Below are 27,732 nucleotides of genomic sequence, written 5' to 3'. Positions count from 1 at the left end.
CTCAGTATTAGACTGCTTAAGTCCCATTTAATAGCTTGCTGCTAAAACTTGCTCTGCGAGTCAGAATAGAAGCACTTAGAATTAGGGTTGGCAACTCTGACTGAAGATCTTCCTGCAGAATTTCCCCCGCTGTCTCTTTTCCAATATGGTTCGCCACATCAAGCTATTAAAATCGCTAGTATTTCAAAACTCACCTGGAGATTGATGCCGATTCCCGAAGACTCCAGGCCAGTCCTAGAAGGCTGGCAACCCAGAGGGAGCTAACTGCACCTCACTGATGATATTGTTCTTCTTCTGTATAGGTAGATGGAGGAGGAGGAACATCAGAAGTAGTCTTATATTGAGTCAGACTCTTGGTCCATCCGGCTCAGTATTATCCAGAATGGATTGTCAGTGGCTCTCCAAGGTTTCAGGCAGGAGTCTTTCCCAGCCCTACCTGGAGATGCCAGGGATTGAACTTGGGGCCTTCTCCACCAGTGAACTAAAGCCTCCGTCCTGAGGAGCAGATTGCTCTGAGGTTCTCTAGAGGCTGCAGGAAAGAGGCCAGCCTGGGAGAAGTTTCCCTCATGTTGGAAATCTGAAAGGAAAAGGATGGGGGAGTGACTTCCTTCCCTCTCTCCAACCGCCTCAGGTCCTGGTTCCATATAAAGGAAACAATAGGAAAGCAATACTAGGCCTCAGCTCTTTACATCCTCTGATGGAAACATGCATTTTGAACTCAGTGGTTTTTTCAAGATTAAAATGATATATGGATAATTTTAGAGCCCTTTAGAAGCCATCTTCATCCCCTCTGTCTTGGAATGTGCCAAATATATCATAACTGTCTTCTCCTGCATAATACAAGAGAGCAAAGCTCTCTTCCTGGAATTATCAGCAACATCAAAGACCAGAAATCAGTTCTGCAGTCTTGTCATCAGTTTTGCATTTTGCCCCCACCTGCTGCCTCAAGCATTATTTGTAAGCCCTTCAAATTACAGGAACATTAGCAAGCCTTAAGCAGCCATTTTAGAACTGGACGACACACGTAAGAGTTCACAGCATGATTATGGTGCATGTGGCACCATCCTTGTACACAGTATATGTAAAGTTGCATTGGCAAAATATCCTCTGGGCAGTACTACAATAACAACAACAACAAATCTAAAAATTAAATCAATAATCATAGCACACAAGGGGGCTGTTCACACAGCCCTGTGTGCAGTTGGGCAGGTGGGGGGAAAGGCAGGGTTCAACCTACCTTCCCGACCCTTTACAGCCCAGGTGGCCCACAAGCCCATGCGACCAATGCTGCTGGAAGCAGTGCAGATTACTATCCATGCTGCTCCCAGCTGTGCTGGTAAACAGAGGCCAGGACTTTTCGTCCCGGCCTCCATAAATCCCACAGTGCATCATGCACCAAGCACCATGCACTGGGTGATTCCCTCAGGGAAGTGGCTCTCTAGGCACCCATCTCTGTGTCAGCATGAGCTGCAATCAGCTTGCGCTGACGCATAATCCCAGAGCCAGGGTTAAGGGTACTGGTTAGGAGCCAGGCTGCAGCGCTGGGTTTGGCACCACAGCACTGCCAGGATCGAAGAGGATCCCAGTGGTTCCCAGCCCAGCCTTGGCTGCTTAAATCTGGGCTTGGCTGCTCATGAGAACAGCCTCAAGGAATAAAAAGCAAAGGAAGAATAAAACACAGCAGGGCCAGCATACGCAGCTTGAAAATAATTTGGCTAGTATTTTAAAAAGCCATGGAAAATGAGAAAAAGCCTTCGCCTGGCTTGAGAAAGTCATTTATTTAACACATTTCTATACCGCCCAAAACTTGCATCTCTTAATGCCAATTCCATAAGGGCAGGTTTGGGCAATCTTTCAGCTCAGCTTTGCAAGGGACTCTTGCCCTTCAATCAAAAAAATTTAAACTGCCATAATTTAGCCACTCTTCAAGAAAATGCTCTGAAAGCTGGTCAGATTACACTACTCACAAAGCAGAACATTATCATCATTCCAAATATCTGATCAGACAAATTGTTTTGATTTTATGGTTAATAAATTTTTCAGGCTCTATAATGACAGAATGCTGAAAAAGCCACTCACTTTATCTACAGAGTCGTGGGATTCAGTCTGTAATTCTTGTAAGCCTCAGGAAACCATGCCTGTAACGCCCTATAAGTTTGTTTGGTGCTAGTTTCAGGTTTGGGGAGGCTCTTTGAGTGCCCCCCACTTTTTGTGTTCACCGTTCCCTGCCTTTGATGCTCCTGCTTATTTGTTTGTCCTCTGCCTCTGGGCCCAATCTGCACCATTGCCTAGAGAAAGAAGGCAAAAGAGACAGAGACTGTTGTTCATTTTCACTTCGGTCATGGCTCACATGCTCAAAGGGGTCAGACAAACAGGAAGTTACATCAAAGAGGAAGAGCAGCAGAGCAGGGGACTCCAGTAGGGATATGCATGCAACGCATCTGGTGCTCATATTCTGGAGCTCTGAACCAGTTCTGTTGACTGGCGTCCGAGCCAGTTCAAATATTGGAGGGTTCACTTAAAGAGGCAGGGAAGGCGCAACCTACCTGCCAGCACCCGTCCCACCACTCTTCCTCTGCCGGCGCTCTCTCCAAAAGCGTGTGTGGGACAGCAGCGTCTCTCTCTGCACCCCATTCTGCGTCACCATGCAAATGGCCAATGCTTATGCATGCCAGTCTGGCCTCCTGGCCCAGGATTCCTCCCAGCCACTTGGGCAGACATTTTGCCTGCCAGTGGTGGTTCTGGCACAGCTAAAAGGCTTCACCCACCTCCCAACTTACACCATGGGAATGAAAATAGATGGGTGGAGATAGACCATCAGAGCTTTCTACTGGATCATGAGAAGCTACTGCTGCTTAGCGGGCTACTGACAAATGGATTGAATTCTACCCTCATGATGATGTATCCTTGCCTTTGGGAGATCATTTGCTTCTTTCCACTAAGGAAAAGATTTGGAAAAATGAATATGTTGACAAGTTCTCTTTGCTGTATTGGGAATCCGAGCAGCAGGAAAGTGATAAAAGTGATGCTAGAGGTAAAGAGATGTTCAATGCCAAAGCAGTTGACCGTAATTGGCTAAACTGGTTGGTGGGGGACATGGTTTACATGGGGGTGGTCTTACATAAACAACCAGCATGGGCAGCCTCTATAATAAAATATTTAGATATCATTTATCACGCATTTTTATTGTTTAGTGGACCCGCTATGATGAATCATTTTGGCATCGTTCAGCGTTGGATCCTTCTCTCCTTTGAGATTATCCCCAACCAAAGCTTTGGTTACAAATCATGACTCCTTATTGCCCAGTTTTGGGGAAATACTCCAATAGCAGTCACTTGGTGGTCAAGTCCTCAACTACTCCCATTCAAGGTCAGGCGCAGGCCCCAGGTGGTTCTTTTCATCAATTGTGTTGGGAATTCTGGGTAAGTGGTGTGTGCTCACATCCCCATTGTTTGTATCATCACGCAGGTTCAATTTGTGGGGGCTCACATTCTTTTAGTGATTGCCAGAGGGGTAGGCATTGGTGTTAGGGTCAAAGGGGTTTGGCTGGGTCAAGATCCACCCCCCGCTTCAAAAGGGACCTAGTCCAATAAAGTTAAGCCCCCTTCAGTCTTTATTACAGTGTTATCCTGTTGAGCAGGATATTGCTTACCTTTGGGAATACTTTCACGATGGTTTCAGGATACCTTACCAGGGCTCAAGGGTGGTCTTTTGGGCTGACAACTTGAGATCTATAATGGGTATGGAGCACATTCTTTGGGCTAAAATTGAGAACAAGGTTCAGGAATGGAGGGTCTGCCCCTTTTCTGTACCACCTTAATCTAATTTATAGATTTCGCCTTTGGGAGTAGTTCCTAAGAAATCAGCAGGGGAATATTGTTTAATACATCATTTGTCCTTCCCAGCAGGCAGCTCCATGAATGATGCTTTTCCTCTGCATTTGTGCTCAGTGCAGTATGCTTCATTTGAATCAGCTGTGAATATGGTCCAATCCCAGAGGGCTTTGATGGCAAAATGTGATATTAAATCAGCTTTCGCCAATCCATCCTGACGACTTTGACTTGTTAGAATTTTCTTTCAATGAAGCCTTTTATCTGAATCTGGCACTGCCAATGGAATGTTCTATCTCCTGTTCAGCATTTGAGCATTTTACTTCCTTTTTAGCCTAGGCTGTGCATGATCAAACAAGTCTGACATACATGGTGCACTGCCTAGATGATTTTCTTTTTACTGGTCCTGGTTCCTCTTTGATTTGTGAAAATCTCATGACTTCCTTCCAGGGACTGACTCAGAAGCTGGGGGTTCCCTTAGTGAAGGAGAAATCGGAAGATCCAGCTACTTTCCTGACGTTTTGGGGCATTGAAATTGGTACTGTTGCTCAATGTTGCCATTTACCGGCCAATAAGGTCTTGATTTGGGGCCAGCTCCTGGGTAGATTACTGGAAGCCAAGAAGATTACATTATGGGATATGCAGAGTGTCATCAGTCATCTGAACTTTGCTTGCTGGGTGATTGTGCCTGATAGGGCTTTTTTGAGGCATTTATGCAATGCTACTAAGGGGATTCATGCCCCTCATCATCACATGCATGTAACCCACAATATTCGGAAAGATACCAGACTTTGGTCCAAATTTCTTTTGGATTTTAATGGTATTTCCCTTTGGTGTTCCAAATTTTTACTGAAGCTAAGCTGCAAGTGCATTCTGATGCAGCTAGGGGACTCGGTTATGGTTTATTTTTAAGGAATGAATGGTGTTCTGCCAGATGGCCAATGGACTGGGTAACACAGGGGATTACTTGTGACCTGACATTTTTTGAATTTTCCCCTATTGTAGTGACAGTACATGTGTGGGTTCGTGAGTTTGCAAATCATACTGTTCAGTTTTGGTGTGATAATTTGTCCACCGTTCATGTAATTAATTTCAAGACTTCTCGCAATCCTTGGGTCATGCAGCTGGTGTGGCATTTTACTTTACAGTGCTTGTGGCATAATATTTTGTTTCTTGCTGGCCACGTTCCGGGTTTGGATAATAATATTGCAGATGCCCTGTCTCGGAAGCAGGAGGAGCGTTTTCGGTCCCTCGCACCAATGGCAACGGAAGTTTCCGAAAACTTTCTGGTTGAGTTGTGGAACCTTGAGAGGTAGAAACTGAACAAGCTATCTGCCTCTCTTTGACTCATAACACCAGGAAACATTGTGCTGTGGCTGGACATGAGTTCTGTGAGCTAAGGGATTCATCTGGGTTGGATGATGTTTGGACTATTCCGGTGGAACAGGTGTTACACTATTCAGTTCACTTGCACAGCCGGGGCTTGGTGCCTAGGTCTATAGGTGCCAGGTTGGTGGCTCTCACCTTCCAGGCTATTTTGTGGCCATTTTTTTTAGCACACTTTGGTTAAGTGAACTTGTTGCATCTTCTAAGCAAGATACTTCAGCCCAGGCCCTGCAGCATAAGAACCAGCATGGTGTAGTGGTTAGAGTGCTGGACTAGGACAGGGGAGACCCGAGTTCAAATCCCCATTCAGCCATGATACTAGCTGGGTGATTCCGGGCCAGTCACTTCTCTCTCAGCCTAACCTACTTCACAGGGTTGTTGTGAAAGAGAAACTAAAGTGTGTATTACACCGCTCTGGGTTCCTTGGAGGAAGAGCAGGATATAAATGTAATAATAATAATAATAATAATAATATGCGTGTAACACGTAAGGGAGTCGAGTTGGTGATTCGACAGGCTAAGACTGACCAGCACAGGAAGAGGGGCATTGTTTGTCTTTCTCGTAATGATACTGATTCTTTGTGTCCCATGTCGGCAGGTATAGACTACGTGCGGGTTCATGATCAGGGTCCGCTTTTTGTCATGCAGATTCTTCTGCATGTACCCATTACCAATTTTGAACGGTGGTTCATAGTGCACTGTGTAAAGCAGGTCTGGATCCAGCAGAGTTCAGTACTCACTCTTTTCGTATATGTGCTGCATCTTCTGCAGCAGCAGTTGACATGCCTGAAGGTCAAATTCGCATTCTCTGGCGTTGGCGCTCATCTGCTTGCCATCGGTATATTAAGCCTTTATGCTGTTAGTAAGTATTATTACTGCTATGAGGTACTAACCTGTTTTGTTTTTCAGTGGTGCAGATACCATTCCCAGTTAGGATTCTTATTCTTGGCCACAGTTTTGTGTTTTGGGCCAGTTGTCGGGTGTGTCAGGCCAACATGGGCACCCAGTTGTGCCTCACCGGCGTGGCCGAAATTGAATGGCTTGGATGTTGTGGAATAACCTGGAGCCTCTTCATGCCCATCCTGGATAAGTATATTGCCAAATAGGGTGTCCCTCACCTGTTGGTGACGCATTTGGGTGGGAATGATATTGGGCTGCTATGTGGTAAGGCTTTAATTTTGCAGGCGATTGCTGATTTTTGATGTCTGGTTACCCATTTTCCAGATATTGTGCTGGCTTGGTCCTGCATGATTCCCCAGTTGCCTTGGCACAGCCAGGGTGGGATTCAATGTTTTACTCATGCCCCGCAAAAGGTTGGCTGTGCTATCCTGGCTATGGGTGGGCATGTTATTTCACATCCTGACATACAGACCCAAGACAAAACCTTGTATTGGAGTGATGGGTTCCATTTGTCTAATCATGGCAATGATTTATTTCTTTGGGCCCTGCAGCAGGGTATTTGCAGAATTTTGGATGGGTGGGGTAAGCAGGGCTAAACTGAGGGTGGCCCTGCTTTTGTGGCTGGTGAGTGTGGGTTGGTATAGGTTGTCTTGATCAGTGTCTGACTGGAGAACCATTTAAAGTGAGCGGGCAAGCTGAGAAACAGCCCTTGTAGGTTTTGCTGCCCTTGGGCTGGGATCTGCCCCTACTCGGAGGCTGGCTGGCACCCACCACTCAGAGTTTTGAGGCCTAGGTGGGTGGGGCTGGTTGGCCTCCCCTCAGTGGGGTTAACACCTCATGTTTGTTATGATGTCCAGATTTGGTCCAGACTGAATTAACACCCAGTCTTTCGCCCAGTTCTAGGTGGTCCTCCTTATGAAGCTGGCCCTTAGAGCTGGTGCCCGCACTATAAATTGTTATGCCTCGTTACAGGTTATGTAATATTAACTAATAAAAGTGGCCCTGGTTCATCCAGTCACATGTGTCTTGTCTTTATTGGGCCTGGGCATGCAACTATACCTGCAGTCTTTTTCCCCACACAATAGTTTCCCAATATCAAGCCATTAAATTCTCCAGGATTGCTTTCAAAAGTCCCTGAAGAACAGGTCCTCACCTGCTCTCTGCTGCCCCATGCAGCTTCCTGCTGGGGCAGTGTGCATCCCTAGAAGCTCCGTGGAGCGTCAGCATGCACATGGCATCCATGGGCACCATTTGTGTGGTCAGTAAAACCATGCTGACAATGCAAATGGCACCCGTGCATGCACGGATGCCATGTGTGTGCTGACACTGTGCAAGGCTTCTAGGGATGCATGCCACCCCAGAAGGAAGCTGCAGTGGGCAGTGGAGAGCAGGTAAGGACCTGCTCTCCTTTTTCTTAAAGTTCCTAGTCTCCCTGCCCAAGAAGTGCTTGAATGGTGGTTCGAACCACAGCTCATGCACATCCCTACTTCCATGCTGCTAAATGCAATGTCCAAATGAGCTATTGGTTTGCCCATGAACCTGCCCGACATTGCCTATGTTAGCCAGTAGTGTGTCATGTGCACATCTATGCTGCTTTGCTGGATCAGGTTCAAGGAGGTTTACTACTGAATTTACAAACTTAAGGTTTTCAGTTATTACTGTGTTTGATAAAAACACACCTCTGAAGTCATGAATCAAAAACAGTCAATTTGAAATCAGAATAAGTTGTACAATAAACTGTTGTATATACGGTTTCCAGAAATTGTATATACTATAATAGATTTGTCTTATTTGCAATAAAGGGGGGGGGGGACCCATGTATTTTGAACCTAAGTTAAGAGCCGAAGTGAGATTAACATTAATAGCACTTATCAAATGTAGACAATATGAATTCTTGTGCTATTGAACATCAGGAAACAATAGCTGAGCACATACTTTTGGTATAATATTGTACTAGCTAATAGCTATTGTACAGTGACAGAAATATCAGCCTTAAAATCATATATCCACCTATCTCAATACCTTTGAATATCTCTTCATTACCCACAGTGTGTCTTTCCCCCTTAGTTTTTGTTTCACCTCCTCTCATTAGCTTTGCTACTCATAATACTCAAATCATTGAGCCTCTAAATCAGTTTTAAATGCCTGTCAGATTTCCAAAGATCAATTCTTACATACAAAAAAGTACAAAGAGGAGAACTGTGTGGTTATAGAGGGTGAATTAAAATATCCGCCACTAATAACCTGTTCAGATTACACTGATGATACATTTTATATTACTGCTAATGGACACAGTTCTTTATGTAAGCTGTCCCAACCCTTGATTATATGTAACTGGACTGTTGTATGATGCAGTGCTCGTTTTCAGCTGCCACAATCCCAGAATTCATTGTGGCCATATCAGTGTATACCAACATCCTCCCATGGAAGCATATGACCAGTCATGAGCTGGGACACCTTACAGAAAAAAAGCTTACTATAGTGGCTTCTACAGAGGAGGCCCATATTTTACAGAAGAGGTGGTGGGATTTTACCATGGATATTGTCTCAGTTCTTTATATGGGCCATGCTTGTATATATTTGAGTGTGACTTTGTACTGGCTTGGGGATTGATTCACTGTGTTTGTTTGTCTCCTTCTCACTTGCTGTCCTGAATTCAAACAGAGAGGTTCTCCCTCTCTCTGCATAAGAGACTGTTAGTCTGTATAATATTTTTTAAGCCTATGTTTTTTGTGAGTAACACATATCAAACTCCTGCTTCTCAGTTAAAGTTGACTTCCTGTTCAATTGCTTACAGTAGATAAGTAATTTCTCTGCAACATTGGGTTATGGAACCAGATGTGAAGCAATAAGTTGCAAGATAACAAAGAGTTTGTAGGCAAGAAAACTAGACAAGATGACTACTTTTGCATCTGTGGGGAGGCATCCCACTGTTGAACTGCTCAATGAAACAAACTACAGAAAATGGTCCTTCAGAATGAAGACGTTGCTGAATATACTTGACTATACTATGTACTGGAGGAATAAAAAGAAACAGCGAGAATTGGATTCTGCAAACAAGCAAGCCATGGGACACATATCTCTGACTGTAAGTGATCAGTTAATTTATCACTTAGGAGATAAAATTACAGCAAAAGAGAGGTGGGAAAGATTAAAGGAGATATTTCAATAAAGAACCATGAATACTCAAGTTTATCTTATGCTGCAGTTGTGTAACGAAAGATTCAAAGAGGGAGAGAGTCTGCAAGAGCACATATGCTCATTTTTTGAAACATTGAGAGAGCTGGAATTTCAAGAGATAAATATGCAAGAACCAGCAAAATTGGACTTTTGCCTAATACCTTGACTAAAGAATATGATAATATTGTCAATTTTCTGCAAATGAAAGAAAATGTGACTTTGAGTTTTGTGCAGGAATGTTTGCAAGAATGTAATTTGAACAGCAAACAGAAAGGGAGGAATCATTTTTAAATAAAGTTTACAAAGTTGCTGATGGTAGGCAGTGTTTTATATGTGGAAGCACCATGCTTTTGAGGAATACCTGTCCTAGTAAAGAACAAGGGAATTATTTTAAATAGGGGATAAGACTAAATTCCAAAAAATGGACTTTCTAACAAACACACTTGCCTATGCAAAAGTGAAAGTGCCTATGAAATGAAAATGAGGATGAAATAGATGAACAGCTTGTTCTGGTAAGAACTAATTTGCCTACTTTCTTTCACTATAATCTTAATTTATCATTACTATCCTCACAAGTTAGCCCACTTGCACCTCAAAAATTCACACATCCACCATCTTGAATTGGGGTGGATGATATCATTACAAGCACACCACTGAGGCATCCCTATTTGTCCCTACAGCTGTAGCAAATTTGGTTCAAATTGGTTAGACAGTTCAAATTGGTTAGCCCACTTGCACCTCAAATGTTCATGCATCTGCCATCTTGATTTGGAGTGGATTACATCACAAACTATGCCATTCAGATGTCCCTATGTGTCCCTACAACTCTACTCAATTTGGTTCATATTGGTCCAGGCATTGTGCAGTTGATAGGGACACACACGTGCACGTGCACGCGCGCACACACACACACACACACACACACACACGGATGATCACATAAGCTTACTTTCCTTAAGGAAAGTAGAATAAAAACTGTTTGCTGCAAAATACATCTGCAGGACTGATGCAATTCAATGTAGAAACAAAATATATTTGGATAGTGGAGCTACTTCACATTTCTTCAATAATTTGCAAGATGTATCTGAAATAAGCATGGGACATAAAAGTTCTATATACTTGGCTAATGGGCACCTAATTGGAAGAAGGAAAAGGGGACAATTTAACTGAAGTGTAATCTTGATGCAAATAGAATGAATGAAGTGTGTATTCCAGGGGCATACTATGTTCCAAGTTTACAAAACAGTTTAATGAGTGTAAAAACAAGGCATGGATGTAGAGTTCTTTTCAGAAGGGACTATTGCTTTATTTTCAAAGGAGGAAAGCTTCTAATGAAAGGCTCATTACTGTTAAACTGTGCAGTGTTGCATATTTTGATGAGAGACAAAAGACAAATGCCAATGCAATGTCTGACTGTGACCTGGATTTTCCAATAAGTGAAAAGGCTGAACAGCAACCACAGCAACAAAATGAACAAGTAATCATAGACTGTTATACAATAGAGAGATTCAGTCGAGAAGGGAAGACTGAGTCAGAACCAGAGTTCCAATCAGGAAGGGGAGATTGAAATAAAACAAGAAGTGAGATACTCAAGAAGAATAAATAAAGGAAATCTACCTAAAAGATTGTCACTGGCAGCCAAAGCGGAGAAAATAAATACTAGAACCTACAGATTGGCACAAAACTGAAGGCATGCCAGATTCAGAGATAAATAAATTGCTGCAATCAGGGAAAGAAAAGATTGCATCACACCATGAAGCAAAATGTTGGACTCGGAATTCAAGAATGAGACAATGAGAAGGGGAATGATGGGATTTTGCCATGGACATTGTCTCCGTTCTTTATATGGGACATGCTTGTATATTTGACTGTGACTGTGTGCTGGCTTGGTGGGTGGAGTCACTGTGTGTCTCCCCTCCTCACTTGCTGGCCTGAATTCAATCTGAGAGGTTCTCCCTCTCTTTGCATAAAAGACTGTTTAATGTTTTCTTAGCCTATGTTTTTCATAAGTAATACATATCAAACTCTTGCTTCTCAATTAAAGTTGCTTCCTGTACAATTACTTACAGTAGAAAAGTAATTTCTCTGCAACAGGAGGCCCACTATTCCAATTTATTTTTTCCTATCAGGAACATCATCAGAGAGAGCACTTCAAAAGTTGCTGAATCAAGAGTCATCTACTATGTTGATCTTCTCTGGCTCCTATCCAGCAAAGCTATTGGCTACACAAGGGGAAACATGGACACAGTTTGGGACTCTTTTGAGGTTTCCACTGCAGCTGCTTGCACTGCTGAAAAGGCAAGCTGCTCTCCCATGTGCATTTGAGAATGTGGGTTGCCTCTACAACCTGTGGTGAAAACTTCAGAAAAAACTCAACCTCTTCAGCATTTTCACTCAATTATTTTTATGGTAGTCTAAGATAACCCTTAAGAGCATTCCAGGGACACAGGTAGTCCCCAGAACACCATTTAAAGACCACCAACATATCAGCTTAAAGACCGAGTATACCATTTACATCTACGAAACCAGTATTAATGAAAAATCCAGGTATATGTTGAGCTATATAGGACTTAAAGCTCTTCAGCCACACTGGTGGAAAGCTTTTTATGCTTTGATAAACCACCACATTTATAGGTTAAATAGGTACTTGCAACTCCACTTGAATGAATGAGATGTGAAAGCCATTTCTTCCTATTTTCAGATATAACAAGCATGGTACAGGTTCAGTTCTCCCAAAATAAATGGAATGATATGATCCATATAATATAATTTCAGAAGTGTAAAACTCACTGGTCTGTCAGCTAATACAAAGAGTAGAGAAAGGACTTATAATGTAAGACTACAGGGCCAAATAGCTTCTCCCTAATTCTCCTTGAAGAGAGACCATTCTAATTGAAAGAGTCTAACTAAAAATGGGGGAAATGAAAATCACTTTATCAACAAAACAGGGTAATCCATCTGTACCTGGACAATGTAATGCCGCTTGATAGTCTAGCAGTTTAATTCCCTAGTTGGTTTCATCACTGAAGCTGTTCTAGCAGCCTTGAATTTAAGTTTATTATTTGCTAAGAAGAGAGCATTGTCATACTTTTATATAATAACTTTTAAATACGAACTCAGAAGCTATATGTGCATGAGGATGACTGGGCATTTCCTGGAATAGGATTTGGTCCTTTGCACATTAATAGGTGACTGTTCCTTTCAACCACTCTGCCACAATAGCTCTCTCCCTGTCCCAGCTGCTCCTATTAGACCTCAGCAAGGGTCAGAAGCAGGTGTGTGTGTGAGAGAGAGGGAGAGGGAGAGGGAGAGAGATCCAGAGCAGCAGTGAAGAACAGAAGGCTCGGAGGCCAGTGTGTAGACAGGCAGGCAGAGATCAAGATCCAATCAGTAATCAGAACAAGGGAGCAGGCGCTACACAGAATCCTCACACAAGAGGCAAGCTGCTCAGATGAAGGCCAAAGTTATACTGAGCTTGCAATTCGGGCTGAAGTACTTGGTTTCCCCTCAGTAAATAGAATGTGCTCAGAGGCGCTCTTACCCCTGAGCTTGGGGCCCGGCCCATGGCCTCAAAGGCCCGGGGGGCCTCCAAAGGCCCAGGGGGGGGGCCTCCTGTCACCTCGAGCCCTCCTCACCACCGCCACTGTGAGCCCTCCTCCCAACCAGTGCAAGGCTGAACATCTGACATTCTAGCTGCCATGTGTGTGGCGAGGGTAAGCAGGCCTCCCCCCCACACACATGGTGAGCCTGACTGTCCAGCTCAGTGGTCTCTGAGAAGTACGAGGCACTCCAGTGGGCCTGCACAGTTAGAATAGAGTGTTGCAAGCCTGTGACGTCATGGGCTTGCAGCACTCTGTTCTAACTGCACAGGCGCACCGGAGTGCCTCACACTTCTCAGAGGCCGCTGAGACAGACCGTCAGGCTTGGCAGCCACTCTGCCCACTGCTGCTGCTGCCATGAGGGAGGTGGCCTGCTCGCCTCACCCCCCCCCCCCACTCCCCGGCCATGCACATGGCGGCTAGAATATTGGTGGTTGAGCCTCACGGCGGTGGCAGAAAGGAAGACTTGTGGGGGCAGCAGGGGGGGCCTTGCAGCAGGGGTGGTCTGGGCACCCAGATTACCTTGGTGTGCCTCTGCATGTGCTGGAGTCCAATGCGTTTCAACATCTACATGAAACCACTCGGAGGTTTGGTGCTGGGTATTATCAATATGCTGATGACACCCAGATTTGTTTCTCCATGTCAGCCTCATCAGGAAATGGCATATCTTCTCTAAATGCCTGCTTGGAGGCAGTAATGGGCTGGATGAGGGATAACAAACTGAAGTTAAATCCAAATAAGATGGAGGTACTGACTGGGGGTTGGGGGTTGGGACCTGAGAGATGGTTTAGATCTGCCTGTTCTGGATGGTGTTACACTCCCCGTGAAAGATCAGCTACGTAGCTTGGGAGTACTCCTGGACCTCAAGTTCTCCCTGGTTTCTCAGGTTGAGGCAGTGGCCAGTAGCATTATTTATCAACTTGGGCTGCTACAACAGCTACATCCATTTCTGACCTTAAAACAGTGGTACTTTTCTGGTAACCTCCAAGCTTGACTACTGTAATGCACTCTATGTGGGGCTGCCTTTTACATAGTCCAGAAATTACAATTGGTGCAGAATGTGGCAGCCAGATTGGTCTCTGGGACTACTCAAAGGGACCACATAACACCAGTTTTAAGGGAACTGCATTGGCTGCTGATATGTTTCCAGGTAAAATACAAAGTGCTAGTTATTACCTATAAAGCCCTTAACAATTTGGGTCCAGAGTATTTAAGAGAGTCCCTCCTTTGTAATGAGCCTTGCCACCTGTTATGATCTTCTGGAGAAGTCTGGTTATGGTTGCCACTGGCTCATTTTGTGGCAACCCAGGACCAGGCTTTCTCTCTGGCTGCTCCAGGGCTTTGGAATATGCTCCATGAGGAAATAGGTGCATCTCGTTCTCTGTTTGTTTTCAGGAAGACCCTCAAGACTCACCTGTTCTCACAGGCTTTTAATTAGAATTAATTTTAGTAATTTGTTTTAATGAGCCCCTGGTGGCGCAGTGGTAAAACTGCTGCCCTGTAGCCAGAAGGTTACAAGTTCGATCCTGACCAAGGGGCTCAAGGTTGACTCAGCCTTCCATCCTTCCAAGGTTGGTAAAATGAGTACCCAGAATGTTGGGGGGTAATATGCTAAATCATTGTAAACCGCTTAGAGAGCTTCCAGGTATAGAGCGGTATATAAATGTAAGTGCTATTAATAATTGTTTTATACTACTGCCTTTATTTCCATTTTATACTACTGTTATAATTGTTCCATGTATTCTAATCTGTGCTTATTTTTAAATATTGTTTTAAATTTTGTACACCACCTAGAGATGTACATATCTGGCGGTATAAAAATATGATAAAGAAATAATAAAATAAAGCGTTATTCAATGCTTCATTGTAGACTGGTGGCCATTCATATTTTCCGCCCATTGCAACGTGTTTTCAAGGCAGCACTGTCCATATTCTCTCCTTGAAACACATTTATCTGCTCCTCCTCCATTTGGGCCAATGGAGTTGCGGGTGTGGGGGTGACATGAAACTTTTTTTGGTTACTTCACAGCTGCCTTGCTATAATCCACAAGTGGGGGAAAATGCCGTTTCAAAACAAAAATCTAACAATCTGGCAATACACGATCAAAAAAACAGGGTTAGCGGAGCACTCGCTCCACTAACCCTGTTTAAGTGGAAGGGTATTCAAGCAAGTTACTCACTTTGGAGAAACCGAGCTGGTGGTTCTCACACTCGGCCGAAATCGTGCTAGGCTCCCTTAGCCCGATTTTGGCTGATCGAGAGAATCACCTCAGAATCCAGCTATTCTGACTAAAGGCCAAACTAAATTGGATGTTAAATGCATCATCTTCTAGATAGAGGCTTAAGTGTACTCATGGGTAACAGCCACAAAGGACTTCAATTTGGATCAACACCATGGTATGGAAGCAGCAGGTATTAAATTATGGACTTCTGCACCATTTTCCCATCAAAAATGGAACCCACACATCTATATTATTAATTCTCCAAGACGGGCCATGCGTGGGGACATGGTAGAAAGGAGGCGATTGGCTGACAGAGTTTTCAAGCAGAAGCACCTGATTGGACAGTGGGGATTCCATATGCAGATAAGGAGGAGGAGCCTGTGATGCTTAAGGTCAGTTGGAATGCAACTGTTACTGGTTGGAAGATGTTGTTGATTGTAGAGGAGAGGAATGGATAGTGGGCAGGGGTCTGTGAAGAGAGGGGTTGTGAGGGAGGAAAGAGAAGAAGGATGCCGTTGTGTGAATTAAATAACTCAGGGAGGGAGGGAGGGAGAGAAAAAACATGAAGGGAGGGGGAAGAAAGAGTGGGGAAGAGCAAGTGGAGGAGAGAGAAAGAGAAAAAGAAGGGAGGGGTCAGAGAAACAGAAGAAAGGGCAAGGGACGGGCCTGAGCCTGTCAGCAGCCCGAGGGGAATGAGCGGCCATGGCAGCACTAGCAGCAAGGAAGGGCCCAGTCAACCATTGCTGCTGTTTGGGGCTACCGAGGCCATTGGCAGAGGGAGGGAGGCAGGCAAGGGACGGCCCCGGGCTTGTCAGCAGCCTGAGGGGAACAAGTGGCCATGGTGGTGGCAGCAGAGAGAAATGGCCCGGTCAACCACTGCTGCTGCTCCTGGGGGGAGGAGCAGGAGCGGGGTTCAGGGGAGGTCTCTGGGGATAGGGGGCTGCAGCTTGGCCAATAGGCTGCAGCAATGCTGCCGCCATGACCAAAAAGGGTGAGGGGGATGGAAGCAATGGGATGGAGGAGCAGGAGTGCAGCTCAGGTGAGGGTGGGGAGATCTCTGAGGTGAGGGGATCAATCAAGTACTAACGTGCAGATGCTCTAGAGCATCCAGCATTGAAACATAGAGCGTTCCAGCATTGAAACAGAGAGAAATAATGGTGGCGCCCAGGAGGCAGAGGTGGAGGGCCAGCAGGTGAAGCCCCTCCGGCCAGAAGAGGTGGGTGGACAGCGGGTGAAGCCCCACGCACCAGGAAGAGGGGACGACAGCAGGGAGAAATAATGGCAGCAGCGGAGAGGTGGGCCGATGGCAGGCAAAGCCCTACCAGCTGGGAGGAGGAGGTGGGAGGTGGTGGCGGGATGGCCTGGCCCTGGCCTGCCCAATGGGGAGAGCAGCGGGGGGGGGAGAGCTGCAGGGCAGAGAGCGAGTGAGCTGCGGGGGGAGCGCGGGCGAGCGAGCTGCAGGGGGAGGGCAAGCGAGCTGCAGGGGGAGGGCAAGCGAGCTGCAGGGGGAGGGCGGGGGCAGGTGGGAGGTGGTGGCGGGATGGCCTGGCCCTGGCCTGCCCAATGGGGAGAGCAGCGGGGGGGGGAGCTGCAGGGCAGAGAGCGAGCGAGCTGCGGGGTGAGGGCGGGGGGAGCGAGCTGCGGGTTGAGGGCGGGGGAGCAAGTTGCGAGGGGAGCGAGCTGCGGGAGAGCGAGCTGCGAGAGAGCGAGCTGCGGGGGGAGCGAGCGGGAGAGCGAGCTGCGGGGGAGAATGAGCAAGCGGGCTGCAGGGGGAGTGAGCGAGCGCGCTGCTGGGGGATGCCACAGGCTAAGTGCACAACTGCACAGATGCTCTGTGCGAGGTCAGCTAGTTGATTTTTAACTCTGAAAGTATCTTTGTAGCAAGTGGCACTTTCAGAGTTACATAGCTGCTCCAGGAGCTTTTCCAGATGGCGATTTAACACAGCTTTGCTATACTTAGGCTGGGTGGGTGGAGTTCATACGAGGGAACCATTTACAGGGATGTCAGGACATCATGCAATGGTATTATTAAGCTTTTCTCCTGGTGATTCACAGTGACTGTGCATTAGGTGTGTCCTAAAAAAGTAGCCCTTTCGTTCAGTAATCAAAACAGCTTAACCTTAGGCACTTCCTGCTGCAGTAAAGCCAGCTATCTGCAAAAGTTCCAGGGGGCAATCTTTAGTAGGAAGATGGCATGGAGCATAAGTTAAACAGCCTCTACCTCTGCATCATAGTCTCTTGATGTGGTCTCATACAGTTGCTTCATGAGAGTACATTTAAGTCCCTAATTAAACAAAAACACATTTACCATCTTATCTAGTCACAGATGGCCTTCTTTGAATAGTTCCAGGGGTTCTCCACTGCTTTCTCCCCCCTCCCAGCCCCCATGCCCACCACAACAGCCCCAGTTGCTTGCCAGCCTCCACCCGGCCATTTTGAGGAGCCCACCCCCGCCGCCGCTCGCCCAGCCGGGCTCCTCTCCTCTCCTCCTAGCCTCTTCTCCTCTCACTGCCCCTCGCTAGCCGCCCCCAGCTGCCGGAGTGGCACCCCCTCAGCCTCCTCCTCCGGGCGGGCTCCTCCAACCTCCAACCGACGTTTCCAACCCCTCAGTCCCAAACTCTCACAGCGTGTCGCGAGAGTTCCGCCGCCAAATCCTGGGCACGCATGGTCCCAAGAGAATTAAATATATAGACAGATGCTCCTAAATAATGGGGATTTTTTCCAGGTATCTAATTAGTGGGCCTATTGTTATTACTGTTGTTATTATTTAGAGTCATTGTCATCTGATCACTGGAGCCCGCCTCACATTTCTAGATTTCATTTTTGTATGGGTGTCATAACTCTCATATACAGTTTAATTTTCAGCTCAGAGTGGGGGGAAACCAAGGAAATGCCAGGAGACCTCAGAGGGCTCCCTTGGTTAACAATTAAAGAGAACACAGCAGTGTGTGTTAAAAGATATTATAATCACCCATCTAATTACAAAGAAAAGTAAACTGTGCAGTGTTTTAAAATGTGAAGAACAGAAGATGAAGAATAATTTGCAGTCAGATATATTTGCAACTTGAACCCTATGAGGTAGATTTAAAAAGTAAGAAAATTCTTCTCATTAGCAGTAATTGGAAAGTCTATGCAAACTCAGCTTCCTGTCTTTTATATCTGGATGGTACTGCTATGTGCAGCTGAACCCTTTAATTTGAAAGGCTTGGAAGTCTTCTGTCTTTCTAGTGCTTCAAATACTTTATACTATAGACTGAAATGTATGTGGTAAACAGAACACATACCTTTTCAAAGTCACCCCTGTGCAATAGCTAGGGCTGTTTGGGATGGTGCTTTGCTTTTGCCAACCAGCCCACCCCACATGATGAAGACATGCATGTGCTGTGAGCATGCACATTTTCTCCCAGAGCACTGTTCCTTAACAACATGGGGGTACAGTTCATATCTGGATTGCATGTAGAGGGGAAATTTGGACCACCCACTCCCACACAAGGTTATGGAATGGCACACTGGAGGGAGGGGAGACGTGCGTGCTCACACAAAATTCATGTCTTATCCTACAAGGCAAGCCTGTTAGGCAACGTATCATCTGAACTGGCCTTTATTGGAAGAGTTCAGTTTTATACAATAATTTTCTGATTTAGAACAGCAGATTGTGCTTACCAATTTGGATTTCAGCAGGTTTCAGTTTTTGATTGTTTCATTCATAATTACTGATTCATTCCTTCTTTTGCCTTCGGTCCCATATGTGCTTGTCTAGAGTTTCTGTATTTTTAAGTTTGCATACGAAGTTCTTCACACACATTTGTGTTTCACATATGGTCTCACTACATCATGGATTTTTATTTATTTATTTTTACATTTATATCCCGCTCTTCCTCCAAGGAGCCCAGAGCGGTGTACTATATACTTAGGTTTCTCCTCACAACAACCCTGTGAAGTAGGTTAGGCTGAGAGAGAAGTGAGTGGCCCAGAGTCACCCAGCAAGTATCATGGCTGAATGGGGATTTGAACTCGGGTCTCCCAGGTCCTAGTCCAGCACTCTAACCACTACACCACACTGTAGTCCGATGCTTCATTTAAAAGGTCATTCTCTTGCACGTGAATTTTGCTTGCCATAACACAAAGGTTTTGGCAATAAAAATCTGAAATACATCGTGCAAATGCAGATAAGTAAGTGATACATACTGCTTGTTTAGGTAATCATGGCGATTTTGGATTGGCTACCAGGCTGTCTAAATACAAATTCAGAAGTGATGAGACCACAGTCTTCAATCCAAAGGTGTGTGTGTGTGTGTGTGTGTGTGTGTGTACCATGGTAAGTTTACCCTTAAGATGCCCTAGGTCATACTTGTACCATGAAGTGACAACTCCCATGCTTTGTCTTATTTACAGCTTTCTTTCCCACTGTAGTTAATTGATCCATCCATTTGTTTTTGCAAGCAAGCCCAGCAATCAGTTACATTTGCCAAATGGAGGACCTACCTAGTGACTCAATTTCTTTCCATTTTTGCATTTTTATCTTCTCAGACATTTCCCCCTTAAATTCTCTTATAGAAACTGGAAGAAAGCTCAAGTTTATATTGGTGATCCCAAATAATCTCCGAGTATTAACCGATCAGAAGGCATCCGTTTTAATAAAACATTCTGCTATCTGGAATGATAGAAAGACTTTAAATATGAAGGAATGCCTTTCATTAATTTGATGGTTACCTGGTGGAACTCATGGCCCTGCATATAAATGAAGCATTAACAAAGTCTGTCCAATACCCATTGTCCTTTGCCATATTTTGAAGGGGAAGAAGCATTTCAATGTAATCACCTAAGTACAAGACATTCTGCTTCAGCACAAAGCAACTATGCCTGTGTATGAAGATTGGCATCTGGAGAGAGCGACCAGAAAGGTAGCTTGTCTAATACAAAGAAGCAAAGATGACAAACCCAGACAGCTTCTTTCAGGTTGAAATTCATATGATAAGTGAACAAGAGGAAACATATTATTTTGCATATGTAATGTTATGGCCTCATTATGTGTTAACCTTGTTGCCTAACTAGGAGACATATTTATCTCCACTTGGGCAATAAATGCTGGTGCAGAGGCCAAAGTGGTCCCCGCCCCATGAGGAATGGAATCCGTTTCATTCAGAAAATATTTTGAGCAGGAAGGAAAGAATGTATTATGTTAAATGTACTGGGTTTATTTGTATTTGGTTGTGTCCTAAGGTTTATTTTCCCCTTAGAAGCTTCCTCTAGTATAGAGAACCTTCCTCCAGAGCAGGTCTGCTCAACATAGGCCCCCCCACAGCTGTTTTTGAACTACAACTCCCATAATCCCCAGACATAGTGGCCAATTGCCAGGGATTATGGGAACTGTAGGCCAACGTCTGTAGGAGGGCCAAAGTTGAGCAGCCCTGCTCCAGAGGAAGGACTCCTTGCTTCTTACTCAGGTGCATTCAAGAGCAGGACAGTGGAAGGAAAGGTGGTGATTGACACACTGCAACTGCTGCTGCTGCCTTCTGGGCAGCCAAATTCTTCTGGAACAGCCAGCTCTGAAAGAAAAGTAAGCCCTCCCCACTATAATATTCAGTAGGATGCTGGTGCAATGCAGCATTGCCTTGAATCAATTATCGATAGAGAGATTTTTAATCTGAATCAGTTATCGATACCAGGGACATTTGCCATTGGAATAGTCCCCTGCTAACTTGGCAAAGAGGCACCTTTTAACGTGGTGATTCTCTTTATTTAGCAGGGGGAGAGTAACCGGCCCTATCCACCCCCCAGCATAGTACCTCCAGTGACTGTTGCTGGTGTCTATGTTACTTTTAGATTGTGAGCCCTTTGGGGACAGGGATCCATCTTATTTATTTATTTCTCTGTGTAAACCACCCTGAGCCATTTTTGGAAGGGCGGTATAGAAATTGAATAAATAAATATAATAGTAGTAGTTGTTGTTGTTGTAGTTTCCGGTGAAAAATGCCAAAAGGGACTGTATTGAATGGGATCCTATTATTGTTCTTATTCAATGCACAGTCCTATTATTTAGTAAGCACTGGGTGATGAACTAGTCCAGTTAACCGCCCTAAGTTTTTATTTTTGCTCAGCCATGAAGTTCACTCCATAGTTTTTGCCAAGTTGTGGGGAACTCGGGGGAGTGCTGAACTGTAGCATCATTGTGTACCTCTTCCAGAAGGTAAGGAAATCTAGGGAAGTAAGATGCAAGCCACAGAGATAGGCCTTACCAGAGGGACCACAAAGTGATGGAGGCAGATGGGGAATGAGGCAACAGTGCTGACAGAAAAGAGTACTAGCAGTGGAAGGGGCATGGGGTTACAGGACAGCAATATGTTATACATTATACATATATAACATGTTCCTGGGGAGAAGATGGGCAGATGGAGGAGGAAGGCCAATGGAGGAAGGCATATGAAGGGCTACAGTTTGTGGCTATAAAGGGAGAGTTTGAGGCCACTGAGGACAACCTTCAGGAATGCAGGGCATAAGCCTCTTGTGCTTGGAAGGAGGAGGTGATGCCAGTGTAGGAATGTGGAGAAACGGTACCAGAAAATCCCCCATTTCTCTTGAGAAGAACCCTGACATTTTGTAATCCTTTATGAACTTATCCTAGAACAGAAAAGACTCTTGCCCTTTCAACCTAACATCCATCCTGGAGCTGTAGTGAGAATAAATGATATAAGGGTTATAAAGCTCTGTCTGTACTGAATTGTCCATAGTATGGTAAACAACCAGTGGTGGTCATGATGCATAGTTTAATGGAGCCATGTCGCTCCATATGGGACTGTAGTGAAGCTGTAAGATAAGACCCAATGCTTGTAAAACCCAACAGTTGCAGAAGCTACATTACTGTATTTGTCCCCGTGTCATATATACAAGTCTCTTCAATGTGTCATTGCTTCCAGTGTGCAAACTCTGGCTTAGAGGCCTAAGCAGTGTGAACTGTAACCAGCTTGTGATGATCATTTTGTCCCTTATTAAGTACAGTTTGCTGTTGTGTCCGTATCGACTTCTGCCTCTGTGCTGGTATATAGAAGGCAAAGAATTATGCACCTACTGTATACTAAAGCAATTGATATATGGGTACAGCATGCAGCACCCCATCAATCAAGATGTAGGAAGCAATATATAACTTATTGCGTCATCTTGTGTCACTGAATATTTAATGGTGGTGGATCCTTTTGATTTATTACAGACATAACCTGAATGTCACTTTGTGGTAGGTAACTTAACTCTTGGCAGTCTTATGTATGGCAAGCATGTAACGTTATAGCAAAGACATGGTTCATGCAACAAAATGGTACTGATATATTTTTTAGTTCTGGCTCATTATTGTTTTATCTGATGATGACACATTCTCCATTACACCACTACCAACTCATTGTCCCCTAATTGGCTGTTCCAATGATAAAGTTCCTACTGGGAAATACCCTTCTTCTTTGTGTGAAAGGGTAAAGACTAGTAGTCTAAGGCCCACTGAAATCAGTGGGCATACTTCCAAGCAAACAGATAGAGGGCTGGGCAAGATGTCCATTTTCTTATTACACTACTGATGAACCCCACTGGATTCCATACTCAGTGATGCACTCAAAGAAAAGAGAAATGGCCACACTATTTCAGTCCTGACATGTTGTCAAATAACATTATTAGAACTAACCATGATTGGGCTAAGCTATAAACCCTCCCTCATTTATTAGCCCTATGCATTCAAACATTTGATTCCCCACTTGCAGTATGAAATAGTATGGTGCAGCAACACACCGCATAGGGGTTTTGCTCACCTGTTTTAGCACTATGTTCTGATGCATTCCTTCCTGTTGCCTGATTGTATTGGACTCCTGCTACGAAGTACGCTCTTGTTTTCTAACTGTATTTCCCACTGTGTCTGTTGGTTGATTCCTGCAATTATTTGAAACACCCTGTGATTTGACCCTACAATAGCTTCTCATATCTTGAATATCCTCAGACCACCTGTAGTCATAGCTCTAACAACAGATAATCCCAAAGCCTTAGTCCTGCAAGAACTCTCCCAAACTAAGTACAGGCTACACAGAGATGGGCTTGCCCTCCTGTTGATCTCACCCCACCCCCCTCAAGCAATACTGAAGTAATTTCATTCTACCAGCTCAGACTGGGAATCAAGATTTCTTCTTCCAATGTCCTCTGGTCAACAAACATTACTATTTAACAAATTTATACATTTTTCAGATGAGGTCTTAAACTGAACTTCCCAGAGCTGAAAGTTCCCAATGCAGGTTTGTTTGTTTTTTTAACCACAGATGGATGCTGTGAGAATGTAGCTCTACCTCATGGTATGATGGCATATTCTCTTAGCAGCCCAGCTTTGGTATCCTGTAGATCAGGGATTCTCAACGTGTGGGTCCCCAGATGTAATTGGACTTCAACTCCCATAATTCCCAACCAAAGGTCATTGGGGCTGGGGATTATGGGAGTTGAAGTCCAATAACATCTGGGGACCCACACGTTGAGAAACCCTGCTGTAGATAGTGTCACAATTTATCAGGCAGGAATCCATCAGGTGCATCTGTAGCATGTGATTGTTGATGGATGGTGGACCTATTGAAAGTTGACATTTACTATAAAAAGTGTCATTTGGAGGAAGCACTATGCCTTATAGAGAGGCACTAGGCAGAAATTCATCAAGTGCATCTCTAGCAAGTGATATTGCCCAATGCTGAGCTGAAAGACCAAGGGAAAGAGTGGGTGCATGGAGTCGAATTTGTAAAATCAGCATAATATGCAATACTATACAAAATCTTTATTGCTTTCATTGCATGGAACTGAATGTGACCACCTTAAATTGCAATATTCATGCTTTTTAGAGTACAAGTGAAATGTGTAATCACTAACTCCCATCTGAACCAAGGTTTAAGGTTTTTTGATATTTTAATCAAATATTGTTTGGGGGACTAAACTAAGCATGGACTAGTTTGCTGCTGTTATGTGAAAAGAAGCAAGAAAGAAAATCATGGCAGGTTATGATTACCTAGAATAACATCATTCCCAAAACAAAAGTACACAACAATTAAACAATAATAATAATTTGAGAGATCTTCAGCTGAAAATTATTTCCATTTCAAAAACCTTTCCGAAGAAACAGTCTTAACTAGAAAATAAATCACTGAAAAGGTAGCATTAAAAGTAGTATTGGTCTAGCAAGGCTTGTGAGAGCTTTCCCTGCAGTGAGCTCCACGTGGAACAGGGACTTGAGATGGTTCCAATATTTATTTGGATTGCCAGTCAACATACATTTGGCTAATTGGATTCATGAGACTTGTTTAACTTATAATTACTATGAATTGTGCAAAACCTTTCCAATTATTTCTGTGGATATTTCCACCTTGCCAAACAATGATACTGCAGTTCACTACACTTATCTACAAAAATGGATCTGTGGTTTTCATCAGAACAGGATTTTCCAGATTATTCCATATGTTTTTGAGATGTTTTTGGTATAATTACTCATTGTTCTCCGTCTGAAAGCCCAGTCTTGGCTTTGTTGTGCATCATTTTTTATTTAGAAGCTAGCAGGGAGCCTTGCACTATTTTTATATATAACTGGTGATATCTGCTCATCAGTTATATATGTTTATTCTAAAATAAAGCTGCTCTAGGGATGGAGGAAGAAAGTGTCTTAGTTGTACTGAGTTCCCCAATCAGAAGAAAATATTAGTTAGTGTACTTCCTTCTCCAAACAAAAGCACAGAATTAGCTATTAGAAAGCCTTCTCAATTGAAGAGAACAAACTGAGCTCTTGGGCATCATTATTCTGTACAATGGTCTTAACTGTACAGTATCTTGTGCAGGTGTCTTGAATTGCTTTTTGTGTGCATCTCCATGAAAACCAGTTTTAAAATGTATTGCTTTGTACAAGTCCTTTATCTAAAGCTACAAATAGTGATATTGTCACTTTGGAAATAGAAACTGGTTGATATTTGTGCTATTCTTAATTATGTCCAACCTCATATTTCTATGTGGTTCTCAAGGTACATAAGAACAGCTCCGCTGCATCAGGCCCAAGGCCCATCTAGTCCAGCATCCTGTTTCACACAGTGGCCCACCAGATGCCACTGGAAGCCTACAGGTAGGAGTTGAGGACATGCCCTCTCTCCTGCTGTCACTCCCCTGCAACTGGTACTCAGAGGCATCCTGCCTTTGAGGCTGGAGGTGGCCTATAGCCCTCCGACTAGAAGCCATTGATAGACCTCTCCTCCATGAAGTTATCCAAATCCCTCTTAAAGCCATCCAGGTTGTTGGCTGTCACCACATCTTGTGGCAGAGAATTCCATAAGTTGATTATGCATTGTGTGAAAAAGTACTCCCGTTTGTTGGTCCTAGATTTCCTGGCAATCAATTTCATGGGATGACCCCTGGTTCTAGTGTTATGTGAGAGAGAAGAATTTCTTTCTATCCACTTTCTCCACAACATGTATGATTTTATAGGCCTCTATCGTGTCTCCCCGCAGTCATCTTTTTTCTAAAATAAATAGCCCCAGGTGTTGTAGCCTTGACTCATAAGGAAGGTGCTCTAGGCCCCTGATCATCTTTGTTGCCCTCTTCTGCACCTTTCCCAGTTCTACAAAGTCCTTTTTTAGATGTGGTGGCCAGAATTGTACGCAGTATTCCAGGTGTGGCCACACCACAGTTTTGTATAAGGGCATTATAATATTAGCAGTTTTATTTTCAATCCCCTTCCTAATGATCCCTAGCATGGAATTGGTCTTTTTCATAGCTGCTGCACATTGACACTTTCAACAAGCTGTCCACCACAACCCCAAGATCCCTCTCCTGGTCAGTCACCGACCGCTCAGATACCATCAACATATACTTGAAGTTGGAGGGTTTCGTCCCAATGTGCCTCACTTTACACTTGCCAACAATGAACTGCATTTGCCATTTTGTCACCCACTCACCCAATTTGGAGAGATCCTTTTGGAGCTCCTCACAATCCGCATTGTATTTCACTGTCTGAAAGAGTTTGGTATCATCTCCAAATTTGGCTACCTCGCTGCTTACCCCTACTTCTAGATCATTTATGAATAAATTAAAAAGCACCGGTCCGAGTACAGATCCCTGGGGGACCTGACTTCTTACCTCCCTCCATTGTGAAAACTCTTCATTTATACCGACTCTCTGTTTCCTGCCCTTCAATCAGTTAGCAATCCACACATGTACTTGTCCCCTTATCCCATGACTGCTAAGTTTTCTTAGGAGTCTTTGATGAGGAACTTTGTCGGAAGCTTTTTGGAAGTCCAGGTATACTATGTCAACTGGGTCACCTTTATCCACACACTTGTTGACACTCTCAAAGAAGTCAAAAGGGTTTGTGAGGCATTTCTCTTTGCAGAAGCCATGCTGTTTCTCTCCCAGCAGGGTCTGTTGTTCTATGTGCTTTACAATTTTATCCCTGAGTATGCTTTGCATCAATTTGCCTGGAACGGATGTTAAGCTAACCCGCCTGTAATTTCCCGGATTCCCCCTGGATCCCTTTTTGAAAATCGGTGTTACATTTGCAGGTACAGTGTTGTTGTTTTTTAAATCACTGTGTGTTGTGAGTAGAAGTATGGTGTGAACCCAGAGTATGTGTCTTTGTGTTGATTTTCTCTCTCTGTGGTACTTGTTACTTGTCAAAGAGCCGGATGTGCAAATGTCCATGCCAATATCTGTTTTTAGTTCTGGACTCACAAATCTATTGCTGGATTCTGGGTTTTTGCATCTCAAGCCTTGTGTCTTCTGTAACATCTGGTTCTGGCCTGTTGTGAGGGTTAATAAGAACATAAGAACTGCTCTGATGGATCAAGCCCAAACCCCAACCAGTCCAGCATCCTGTTTCCCACAGTGGCCCAACAGATGCCTCTGAGAAGCCCACAGGCAAGCAGTGGAGGGCATGCCCTCTCTCTTCCTGTTGCTCCCCTGCAACTGGTATTTGGAAATGCCAGTTGCAGGTTCTTCGTGATTGTAACCGTTGAGAAGAGAGAAACCATTAGGAGTGTGTGGGATTTTTAAAAATCCCATTGTTCTATTCATTCTTGATATGAAATGCTTCAGTCATTTGTTAAAATATTATTCATGTGTTGCAATTACATTCATTTGATTACTCACATTTTATTTTCATTAAGTTTCCTTCGTTATCCTTGGACTTCTGTTGGTTCCTCTTGCTCAGCAAGATTGGCACTGGCTAGCAACAGTTCTTCAGGGTTTAAGGCAGAAGTCTTTCTGAACCCTTTCTCAACCCTTTGAGATGCTAGAAACTGAAACAGGAACCTTCTTGATGCTCTACAACCCTTTCCCAACAGCCCTTCCTTGTAGCGTGATAACAGTATCAGGTTTCTTTTGGGGGGGGGAGACATTTGTTACACTTGAAACAGCAGCAGTGCCCCTTTCCCATTCCTGAGATATTCTGTTGGTCTAGAGCATTATGGGGAAGAAATGGCAGCCACTGATAAAGGAGCTCTGCCACTGATGCTACCTGCACAGTGTGTAACAGATTTTTTATAAAGAAAAAGAAGGGGGTGGGGAATGCTGCTACCAGGTCCGCCTTGACAAAAGTGTTCAAATGAAACAAACGGCACATGCCATTCAT

General features: G+C 44.3%; 1 long non-coding RNA gene across 1 annotated transcript; it reads right to left on the bottom strand.

Annotated features, from left to right (window-relative positions):
• Positions 1-453: 453 nt before the first annotated feature.
• Positions 454-23,006, bottom strand: LOC128338146 (uncharacterized). The gene is made up of 3 exons (XR_008312540.1): positions 22,910-23,006; positions 2,080-2,288; positions 454-577 (listed from the first exon to the last, which is right to left on the bottom strand). It is a non-coding gene; the product is annotated as an uncharacterized LOC128338146 (long non-coding RNA).
• Positions 23,007-27,732: the final 4,726 nt, after the last annotated feature.

The sequence above is a fragment of the Hemicordylus capensis genome, chromosome 1, assembly GCF_027244095.1.
Source record: "Hemicordylus capensis ecotype Gifberg chromosome 1, rHemCap1.1.pri, whole genome shotgun sequence".
NCBI lineage: Eukaryota > Metazoa > Chordata > Lepidosauria > Squamata > Cordylidae > Hemicordylus > Hemicordylus capensis.
This window is presented reverse-complemented; position numbering and strand designations above follow the sequence as displayed.